Raw genomic sequence first — 12,803 nt, 5'->3', positions numbered from 1 at the left:
TCGGTCAGCCTCATTGCAAGTTAATGCTACATGCCTTTTTCGCTTTTTGTCTTTTTTTTTTTTTTTTTAAATAAAAACAAAAGTCTTCATATTTTTTTTCTGAAGTGAAAACAAGTACTACTGTAGGTCTTTTGTGGACAGCAAAGGGAAGTAACAGGAACTTTCAAAAAGTGGGGGATCCCTGTACACCATTATGGAGAAATATTCCAAAACTGTTGTTTGCAAGAAAGGGTCCAAATGCCATGAAAAGTTTGTAGAAGTCATTATTAAAGTTGCGTTCTGGGGGCGCCTGGGTGGCTCAGTGGGTTAAAGCCTCTGCCTTTGGCTCAGGTCATGATCCCAGGGTCCTGGAATCGAGCCCTGAATCGGGCTCTCTGCTCAGCAGGGAGCCTGCCTTCTCCTCTCTCTCTGCCTGCCTCTCTGCCTACTTGTGATCTCTGTCTGTCAAATAAATAAATAAAATCTTAAAAGTTGCATTCTGGGGTGCCTGGGTGGCTCAGTCAGTTGAGCCTCCAGCTCTTGATTTCAGTTCTGGTCATGATCTTGGGGTCATGGGATTGAGCCCTGTGTCAGGTTCCATGCTCAGCTGGGGTCTTTCTGACATTGTCTCTCCCACCTCCTTCTGCTCCTACCCCTCCTCCTCTCTCTCTCTCTAAAATAAATATGTATTTTTTAAAAATTAAAAAAGGGCAGAGGCCTGAGTATCAAGGAACTTAAGAAAAATACCAGTCCACCTTAAGAAGAATCTCTACTCTGGTTTAATCAAGATTTAGTCTCCCTTGCTGAGTGATAGCTGTTGAATTTATGAGTATACATTTTTGCCTATTCTTTAAATAGTCTGTGTATGCGCATGGCTCAACTAACAGGCCATAAGTTTCTGAAGTTAAATATTCCACTTCAAACTCTAGTTGTCCACTTTTACCTGCCTATGATGTGTTCACGGAAATAAAAGTCTTGACAGTTGGCCTGGACTGGCCCCACCTGCAAGAGAGGCCTGCATCACTTTGGATGCCTTCAAGTCTTCTCAAAGTAGAGCTACTTCATACCCATCACTACATCATAATAATAATCATAATGAATGGTAAGAGATGGTAACTGTATAATTTATCAATTTATCAATTGATGCATTAAAAATGCCCCCCATTAAGGGCATTAAGTCAACAATAATCACTAATCATTTTTCATGGTTTTTGTTAGTTTAGAAATAGCTTGACTGGGCAGTTCTCACTTTGGAGTCCCATAAGGTTGTAGTATTATGTCTGCTAGGTTCTCACTCTTCTGAAAACTGGAAAGCGTGAGTGGGCCTGGAAAGTGTACTTCCAAGATGGCTGAGTCACGTGGATGACTCAAGATGGCAGCTGGGTGCTGGCTCTAGGCTGCGAGACTCAGTGTCTCTTATAGGGTTGCTTGAGGGATCCAAAGCGAAACATAAAACACTTTTCTGAGCAAAGCTCAGAAGTCACATCCAGTCACCTTCATCCTACTCTACTGGTTGAGACATTTACAAAGTTCTGCCCTGATAGAGGGGTAGGGAAATAGACCCCACCTCTTTTTTTAAGACCCCACCTCTTGATGAAGAACTGTAAATATCACATTGTAAGAAAAGAATGTGAGATGGGAGATATATTGGTACAATTACCTCTGGATAATCTGTCCAAGTAGTTCTGTCTTTTCTACCTGGTCTTCCCCTTCCTTCTCTGTTCCTATTTTTGTTCTAAAACTAAACATCTGATTTCTTCAAAATTTTCCCTACCTCTTTTCTCTGAATCTTTTCCCTCTACCTGCTATCTGAGCACAGAAGTAATTGTCTTTTTTCTCTAGATATAAGCATTCTTTACCATGAAGTGAGATATGTCCTAACTGAGACCTTAAAAACACTGGTGAAAAAAAGAACTTAAAGGTGACCTTAGAATTTTACTCCTCAATCCTAAGCTTGCATTTCTTATCGTATGACTAGGAGCGATGTTGATCCCCACTGAAGCGGTGTCTTGGACAGTAAGAAAGTGAAATCATATTTTTCAGTGTCTAGAATAAAACTTTTACTCTTCTAATACTGTGTAGGTATTAATACAGTGAAATATTATTCAGCCTTAAACAGGAAGAAAATTCTGACCCATGCTACAAGCTGCATGGACCTTGAAGACATGATACTCAGTGAAAGAACCCAGTCACAAAAAAATATTGTTTGATTCCACTTACTTGAAATTCATAGAGATAGAAAGTAGAATGAGGGTCTCCAGGAGATAGGGGGAAGAGGGAATGGAGTTTTAGTTTGGGAAGCTGGAAACATTCTGAAGATGAACAGTGATGATGGTTGCACAACAATGTGAATGTATTTAATGTATAGAACTATACATTTAAGAATAGTTAAAATGGTAAACTTTATATATATTTTACCACAGTAAAAAAAAAAAAAAAAGTAAAGTATTGAATGAATTAAGGGTTTTCCTATATGCTGGGTGCTATAGTAAGCATTTTATATATATTGCTTTATTTAATCCTCATAATAATAATTAATATAAAAAATAATACCTAATATGAGGTAAAGATGACTACGATCCCCATTTCACAGATTAAGAAAACTAATGCCTAGAGAAGTTGATAAATTTCCCATGCAATTGGTAAGCGGAGAAACCAAAATTCAGATAATCCAAAGAAACGCTCTCAGCCACTATCTTATTTCAAAGATTACAGAAATAGAATTAACTTATTCAGGAGAGGGGCACCTGGGTGGCTCAGTGTGGGGCGCCTGGGTGGCTTAGTGGGTTAAAGCCTCTGCCTTCGGCTCAGGTCATCATCCCAGGGTCCTGGGATCGAGCCCTGCATTGGGCTCTCTGCTCTGCAGGGAACCTGCTACCCCCTATCTCTCTGCCTGCCTCTCTGCCTACTTGTAATCTCTGTGAAATAAATAAATAAAATCTTTTTAAAAAAATAATGAAATAAAATAAAACTTATTCAGGAGAAATGGGAATAGATAAAGATTATAAGGCCTTAACACCTTGGTGGTCTTATAATCTTATTTTTGAGATATGGTAAAAACATTGTCCTTCTAACAGGTCCTTCTTTTTCATACAATACTGCCTATTCAAACCTTGGCATAGTTTTGGGTTTGGGGGGTTTTTTTGTTTGTTTTTTTTAATCAAATATCTAGCCTGAGTACTGAAGCCACCAATGCTTCTGTAAAAGCCAAAGAAACTAAGAGCAGGGAGCTCTGTATGCGTGTGTGTGTGTGTGTGTGTGTGTGTGTGTGTGTGTATCCTTCAAGAAATAACTAATATGCACCTTCCAGAATTTTCTTCTTTCTGTAAATGAGATGAAATAGAGTATAACACAAGGCAAAAAATAAATAGGAATTGGTAAGAACCAAATGAAGAATATAGTGAGACTAAGAGAAGTTGCCACCTAATCTACCTCATAATGAATCAATCTGGAAATATGTCCAAAAAGGTAAAACAATATCCTATCAACAGAAAGAATGTTTAAACAAAACTGGATCATGTGATGCTAGAATTTCCCCGAGTCTTCTATCAGTATTGTATGTCCATTGCTTGATTTGAAGCCAAATTGAGACCCGTTTGGATCTCACTTAGAGTCATTTTGAAGTTATTTACGGATGAAATTAAATCCTTCTGTTGGGAGGATTTTATTTTTAATGAAAGAACCACAAATGAATAGATAGTTGTTCTCAGTTTTCTTATGCTGGCCAGAACTAGAAGAGAAAATTCTTTCAAGAAAGAAAATGCCCTCCCTCACACTTCAAGTTCTAGAAGACATCAAGAGTTACTAAATTGCTATACTTTGCTTGTTCTTCCAAGATTTCCATCCTAGACCCTAAGACCAGAATGGTTTGGCCATTTTTGAGAGACTATTGCATTAAGGGGGATTTGTCCCATTGAAGAAGAATGTAGGACTAAGAAGGGGAGAGAGGGTGCTAATCTAGAAAATCAGGCACCTCTGTTCTTTAGCACCTACTTCTGGCTTTGACAGGCAAGAGAGCACTGACCCCACCATGCTCTCCCAGCAACCCCCTCACATCTCTTTAAAGTCTCTTTCTGATATGACTCTCTCTTCTCACTGGATTCCCACCTAAGACTCAGTGGTAGCTTAGAGAAAGATGGTCTTCTGAAATACACATTTTAAATACATGCCCTCAAATTAGACGTCAAGAGAAACATAGGGGCAGAAAAATGTAAGAAAAAAAAAGTTATGGACTTAGAGGTTAAACCCAATCTTATATCCCAGCTCGGCCACTTACTAGCCAGGTGACTTGAAGCAAGTTACAGTATACTAAACCTCTGAGTCCTCATTAAAAATGGAGATTTTAAAAAATCTCAAACATATTGCATAAGGTTATCAAGGCTAAAAATAACCCAGAAATTCCCAATACAAAACTATAAATGTCATTTCTTTCTCTCACATAGGAACAGTCAGTATTGCTTAGGACTGTCTCCTCTTGGTCACAATGGGGAAAAGTTGTCTATTTCCTCAATCCAAGCTTTATTGCTTTATTACCTGATTTGCTTGTGAGTTCATTCAGTCTGGCTCCTAGAGGTGGCATAATCTCTCAGTTCCAGTTATCCCATGACAATATATTATTTATACAGACTTACTACACTTCAATTTCCACAACTGTTTGGATTCAAGGATTTTTAGGACCCCTGATATCTCTGTGAGCAGCTATTATAGAAATCTCCCCTTATCTTGTACAATATACTAAGCAGGAAACACACCACGAATGAAAATGGATGGGCATTTGCAGTGAGTACATATTAATAGCTGAGCTTAGGTCATTGAAGTTTAAAGTTGAAGACTTTCTGTAGACGTTTCCCTTAAAGAATGTTTTATAGCAAAAAGGAGCCTGGCATGGCAAAGGAAAAGAGAGAGCCCCTACCAGGTGGTAGAATGGCCCATGTGAGAAGCAGGCAGCATGGATAGAATTCCTATATCCATAGTTCCAGATTAGTCATAGAACATGACAGCATGTTCTCCAAGAAGCAGGAATGTGTGTACATACACATTTCTATGTGAAGTTTTGAATATAGTATTCAGTGTGGACAATTAGAAAAATAGGATAATTTTTTCTTAATTTACTTAAAAGACTGGAAAAGTCCTTACAAAGTAAAAACTACTGGATAAGATTTGAGAGGAAACAAAAAACCAGAGAAACAAGCAGAGTATTCGGCATTGCTTTCTGCCTGGGGATTCTGTAAGAGCTAACTGAAAGACTATGTTAGACTTTGGGCAGCCTTGGTGTCCTAGAGGGACAGAAGTGAAAGTTAGGGCCCCATAATATTAAAAGCTGACTGAAATCCCCTTTTTGGAATTAAGACAGGAGTTATCAAGTACCAAGGGTCGTTTGACAATATCTGAAGACATTTTTTGTTATCAGAAGTGGGAAGAAGGACTCTTGGTATCTAGTACAAAGGGTCTGAGATACTACTAAATATCCTGTGAGACATGGAACATCCCCACAATAAAGAATTATCCTGGGGCACCTGGGTGGCTCAGTTGTTAAGCGTCTGCCTTCTGCTCAGGTCATGATCCCAGGGTCCCGGGATGCAGCCCCACATCGGGCTCCCTGCTCAGCGGGAAGCCTGCTTCTCCCTCTCCCACTCCCCCTGCTTGTGTTCCCTCTCTCACTGACTCTCTCTCTCTGTAAAATAAATAAATTAATAAATTAATAAATTAATTAAAATCTTTTTAAAAAGGATTATCCTGTTTAGAATGTCAGTAGGGCCAAGATAAGGTGGAATCACTTGCTAGTACTATCTAGAACAACAAAAAATTTTTGGGGCACATACACACACGTCCATACACACATTCTTTCTGGAGGAATATAATATCATCTTAGATCCATAGAGACCAGACCAGTGTTTCAAATAAAATGTCACACAATCAAGGACAAACAAGCATATGGGAAGACAACAATCATGAAAGAATCAGTACTGGCAATGCTAAATAAAAAACAAACAAAAAACAAAACAAAACAAAAACAGTCTCCAGATATCAGAAATATCAGCTTACTATGCTCAAGGAGCAAAAATAAAAGATTGGAAATTTTGGCAAAGAAAGTAAAATCATAAAAAATTACGGAGCAGATTTGAGAGAAAGAAAAATTCTAGAACTGAAAAAGACAATCTCAATTAGGAACTCAATGGATGGGTGTAACCGCACCTTAGAAATAATTTAATAAAGAATTGGTAAACTGGACGACAAATCAGAAGAAAATACCCAAAATGAAACTCAGACAGAAGAAACACTGAAAAGAAGGTAAAAGTAGATGACCTTGTGACAACAAAGGTCATAAAGCATTAGCACATTTAATGACAGAATTTTCCAAAACTAAAGACAGACATGAATCAACAGACTCAAGAAGCACGGTATAAATATAAATTGAAAAGCAATTCCCTCCTAAACACATCATAACTAAACTTAAGGAAGACAGACAAAAATAAAATTATCTAGAAAAAATATATATATTAAAATTAAAGGGTCAGGGGCGCCTAGGTGGCTCAGTGAGTTAAAGCCTCAGCCTTGGGCTCAGGCCATGATCTCAGGGTCCTGGGATGGTCCTGCATTGGGCTCTTTGCTCAGCTGAGAGCCTGCCTCCCCTTCTCTCTCTCCGCCTGCCTCTTTGCCTACTGGAGATCTCTGTCAGTCAAATAAATTAAAGAAAATAAAAATCTTTAAAAATAAAAAAAATAAAATTAAAGGGTCATTATAGTAGAATGGTAAATTTTAACTCACACAGGTAATTCAGTCATGACATTGAAAGGAAAACCCCAATTAAAAGAAAATTCTGAGAATTTCTTGTGAAAAAAACAAAAACAACCCTTTAGTTACTTATAAGATATATAAGGATCCCAAAAGGATGAAAGGAAAAGGATGGAAAAGTGTAGATGCATCATCTAAAATAGCAAACATTACATTGACAGCTGACCACTCAAATAAAACAGTGAATCCCCAGAGATAATGACACCTATTGTTCAGTGTTCAAACAACACACAAAAGTGAATTTCTCACTAGAAGACATGCCCTAAGATCCCTATAGGTGCATTAATATAATTTAAAAGATACTTTAAGACCAAAAAAAAAAATGACCGTGGATTCAAAGGGACACTTCCCAATGAGAAAGGGTGTAACTTACCCCCAAAAAATAAATAAATAAAACAACTTGAAATTTTAGTCCCCTCATGACAGCCTCAGAATATATAAAGGAAAAAGGGAACCATACAGAAAAATAGATTGACAAACATTATGGGAATAACTGATAAAGCACACAGGTCTATTAAGAAATAGACCTAATTGGGATGCCTGGGTGGCTCAGTTGGTTAAGCCACTGCCTTCGGCTCAGGTCATGATCCTGGAGTCCTGGGATAGAGTCCCATATGGGGCTTCCCCTGCTCTGCAGAGAGTCTGCTTCTCCCTCTCCCTGTGCCTGCCTCTCCCCCCACTTATGCTCTCTCTCTCTCTCTTTCTGTCAAATAAATAAATAAATAAATAAAATCTTAAAAAAAAAAAAAAGAAAGAAAGAAAGAAAGAGAGAGAGAAAGAAAGAAAAAAGAAAAGAAAGGAAAAAAAAAAGAAAGAAATAGATGTAATTGGTGTGCCTGGGAGGCTCAGTTGTTAAGCATCTGCCTTCTGCTCAGGTCATGATCCCAGGGTCCTGGCATCCAGCCCCACATTGGGCTCTCTGCTCTGTGGGAAGCCTGCTTCTCCCTCTCCCCCTGCTTATATTCCTGCTCTGCTGACTCTCTCTCTGTCAAGGAAATAAACAAAATCTTATTAAAAGAAAGAAAGAAAGAAAGAAAGAAAGAAAGAAAGAAAGAAAGAAAGAAAGAAAGAAACCCAATTGACATATATTAGAACATAGTACCCAACAACTCTTTAAGTAGGTACAAAATCTTTTCAAAATTTTATCATATATTGGGCCATAAAGCAAGACATAACAAATTTAAAGGAACAGAATCCATTTAATATGCTCTGTGAAAATAATTCAATTAAGCTAAAATTTTTTTAATCTGGAAAGTTTCTATGTTTATGGAAATTTAAAAATATACTTCTAAATAACTAGTGGGTAAAAAGAAATCACAAAAAAATTTTAGAAAATAATTTGAGCTGATGATATTATTATTCATGAAGAAATCTGTGGAATGTAGCAAAATCAGTGTTTAAAACGAAAGCTATAATATTAAATGTATAAACAGAAGGATAAATATTAATGAGCTAATATCCATCTCAAGAAATTTAAAAAATAATGATGAATAAGATCTAAAGAACATAGAAGGAAGATAAAATTAAAATTGGATTAACAAAGCCAAAATTTGATTCTTTAAAAAGTCTAATAAACTCCTTAAAACTTCGATGAGACTGGATCAAATCAGAGAGAGAGAGAGACAAATAACCAATACAAAAAATGAAAGAAAGAACATCACTACAGAGCTGTAGAAGGTAAAAAGATAATGTAATTTATTATCTAAACACTTAATATCACTATATTTTAAAACTCTGATAAAAGAGAAAAAAATCTTTTTAAAAATATCCAATTAACCAAAAGTAACAAAGAAGAAATAGGATATCTGAATATTATTCAAGTATTAAATAAATTGAAGATAACTGAAACTCTAAACCACTACCTTCAGTAGCAAAATCGATCAACAATTTAAGGAAAAGATAACACCAAGCATATACACTCTAACAGGGAATAAAAAAGGTAGATGACCAAATGAATTTGATACTAAAATCTAATAGAGGCATGAAATAAAGGAAAAGTATAGGTTAACCCAGTCATAACCTTAGATCTAAAAGCCTCAAAATATTATCAACCTGAATTCAGCTAATGTGTAAAAGGATATTATATCATGACTAAATCAGGTTTATTATTCCAAGAATTTTGCAACTATTTAATACCGGATAAACAAGCAATTTAATCCATCACAGTAGGCAGAATAGAGAAAAATGATTATCTCAATTGATGAAATACATCATATATTAATAATGAAAAAAATAAAACTCTTAACTAGACTACAACAGAACTTCTTAAATCTGATAAAAGGGTGTGTGTATGTGTGCCTGTATGTCTGTGTGTGTATGTACACCTCAGCACACACTATACATAATGGTAAAATGCTTTTCCTCTGAAATTGAGAACAAGAACATTACTAACATCATCACCAGTTAGGTTTATACTGGATAAAAATCCTCAGCAGTGCATTAATATAAGAATATAAAATAAATTTAAAAATAAAGTAAATATATAAAAATTGTTGGGAAATAAAATAAATAAAAATATTAAAATATGAATATAAATATTTAATCACGAGAAATAAAAATATAAAATAATAAAATATAAAAATAAAATTAAGATATTGAAATATTAAAAATATAAATATAAATGTAAAAGAAATAAAACTATGATAAAATAAAAATATAAAATATAAATAAATATAAATATATAAATATAAAATATAAATATAAATATATAAAATTAAATAAATAAATGAAATATCAAAATAAATATATGTATAAAATATAATATAAAAATATAAAACAAAAAATAAAGAAATAAAAATATAAAGAGTGCTGGGGTGACACAGTTGGTTAAGCATCTGACTCTTGGTTTCGGCTCAGGTCATGATTTCATGATCTGATTTCATGATCTTTCATGAAATCCAGCTCCAAGTCCAGCTTTGCACTCAGTGCAGTCTGCTTAATTTTTCTTTCTCCCTCTCCCTCTGCTTTTCCCCACTCTGCTCTCTCTCTCTCTGTCTCTAAAATAAATAAGTAAATCTTTTCAAAAAATGTAAAATTATAGAAATTAAGAATATATAAAACTTACTATTTACAAAGAATATTACAAACATGCATAATCTAAAATAATCAAGACAAATTATTAGAATTGATAAACATGTAAAAGTTGTTGGATACAATACAAGACAAATTTCGTATAAAATTTGTTGCCGATACACACACACTTCCTTAAAATTTGCAACAGCCTAATGAAATACCAAGTACTAAAGAACAAAATAGAAGAAAATAGGTGCACAACCTCTACACAGAAAATTATAAATCAAATCACTATTATGATTAAAGAACTTAAACAGAGAGATACATAAGCATATTTTTTCATTTCATTTTATTTCAGAGCATTAATTCAATCCTCACTGATAAACAGATTCAGTCCAATCCCATTCAAAATCCCAAAAAATCTCACTGTGAAACCTGACAAGCTGATTCTACTATTTGAATGTAAAGGCAAAGGGTTAAGAATAGCGAACACACTATTAAGAAAGAGAACAAGGTAAAAAAATAAAAATTAAAAAGTGATCTACTAGATATCAAAAACATTTTTTGAAACTATAGATACCATAGCAGTGTGGTTACTGCTGCAAGGATAGGCAAACAGAGAAATAGAACAGACACATATGTGGACACATGACCTAGGACACAGATCTGTGGCACTCCAGAGAAGTGAGGAGAGGATGTTTGCAGTAAGTGGTACTGAGATAATGGGATACTTCTACAGGAAAAGCAAAACTCGACCTCTTGCTAATATTATATGCAGTTACCAGTCCAGGTACCTTGTAGATCTAAATGTGAGAAGCAAAGCAATCAAGCTTTTAGAAGACTATCTTCATGATTTGGGGAAAGATTTTTAAACAATACACAAAGAACTACCAAACATAAAGACTGACAAATTTTACTACATTAAAGCTAAGAGTTTCTCTTCATCAAAAGATAACTTTAAGGCAAAGCCTCAGAGAAGATGTATGCAATATATGTTTTTGATCAAGGATTCCCATCCGTGTATATAAAGAACCCCTAGAGGGGCACCTGGGTGGCTCAGACGGTTGGGTGTCTGCCTTTGGCTCAGGTCATGGTCTCCGGGTTCTGGGATCGAGCCCCAAGTCGGACTCCCCACTCAGCTGGGATTCTGCTTCTCCCTCTCCTTCTCCCTCTGCCTTCCCCCAACCCCCAATGCTCTCTCTCTCACTCTCTCTCAAATAAATAAAAATCTTTTAAGAAAAAAAAAAAAAAGAAGAAGTCCTATACATTCATATGAAAAGAACTTTGGAGTCTTTAGTACAATTTAAAAATCAACAAGAAACTAGACAGAAAAGGACATCCAAATGACCAGTACATTTTCGAAAAGATCCTCATCCTCATTACTGTTCAGGGAAGTCCAAATAAAATTACAAGATATCACGGTGACTTAATACACCCACCAGAATGGCTAAAATGAAAAAGACAGACAATACCCAGTGTCGTTGAGGATGCAGAGCAAGAGAACTGGAGATCGTGTAAGTGGAGACAGCTGCTTTAGAAAAAGTTTCTCATTATCTGCTACTGCTGAGCAAACACATGTTTTACGACCTAGCAATTTCACTTTTATGAAAATAAATGCCCAACATAAGTGGCTTCATTTTTATCACTTCTCAGCCTTTTGGCCAAGATCAAGTGTAGAAGGGCGTGCACTTTTGTACAAAGATGCACATCCAGCGATGCTTGTAACAGCCCTATTCCTGGTTATCAGAATGGGAAACAACTCAAATTTTCATCAAGAGTAGATCAAATAAATTGTGACATATATTGGCGTATTAGAATATGATACCGCAAGAAGACCGAATAAGAACTACAAATGACCATATGGATAAGCGTCACAGACAAGACCAAAAAGAAAAAAAATTGCACACAAAATAATATACCGTATGCTTCCATGTATATGAAGTTCAAAAACGAGTGAAATAAACAAGGTTTACATATGCATACCGCGGTGATAACACAGTAGGGAAGAGAAGGACTATTGGAAAATAGGATCATGGTTATCCGGAGAAGGGGCACGGCTGCATAATTGAAAGGCCTGGTGCAAAACTAAGATATAGGGTCCCTATTCACAGATTATTAAGAATTTCAAAACAGGGACAGCAAAACATTAAACCAAATGTGGAGCCCTCCTGGGCACGGGGTCCTAAGCACACCCATGAAGCCACCCCGGCTAGTGCACACAAAAGGCTTCCATGGTGCTGGCAATGTTCCAGAGTCCTGGTTTTCTAATAATTCAGCTCCACTGTGTAATTTTCTGTACCTCTACGTTAAAGCATGATGAAGAAAGGGGATCTTCAAAACAACAAAACACAGGAGCCACAGTTTCAGCCCAACCCAGGGAGCCTTGGAGGCTAATGCTGAGCAGACTATGTAGCAAAAAATAAATAATTTTCTTTTTTTAAAAAATATATTTATTTATTTGACAGCAGGAGGGATTACAATTAGGAAGAGAGGGGGAAAGCAGGCCCCCCGCTGGGCAGGGAGCAGGATATGGGCCTTGATCCCAGGACCCTGAGATCATGACCTGAGCTGAAGGCAGAGGCTTAACCCACTGAGCCACCCAGGTGCCCAATAAATAATTTTAAAGGCACCAAATTAGGCAGCAGGAGGCTGGGTTCTTGTCACAATTCTGCTCTATGACTTGAAGCAAGTTCGATAGACCTTTTGGAATTGAGATTTCTCAGTCTGCCCAATGTGCGTTCACCTCACTACCTCACAAAGTTATAAGAATCAAATGATACCAGATAGTAGCTTTAGAAGAAACAAGTTGCTCTCCACCATAAGATGGGATTATTCTTTACACTTTAAATGGCCATGTTAAAATACCACCCCCCACCTCCCTCAACCCCCCCCACCTCCCCGGACTGTGCTAGGTATGTCAGGTGATTTAAATTTAAATGGCGTCACCTGGCTGCCTTCAATATGTTTCTGTTTGGGCCCAAGGGACTGGGGAGGAATTTCCAGGCTTCACTACAACA

Source organism: Mustela nivalis (assembly GCF_964662115.1).
Source record: "Mustela nivalis genome assembly, chromosome: 6".
Lineage (NCBI taxonomy): Eukaryota > Metazoa > Chordata > Mammalia > Carnivora > Mustelidae > Mustela > Mustela nivalis.
This window is presented reverse-complemented; position numbering follows the sequence as displayed.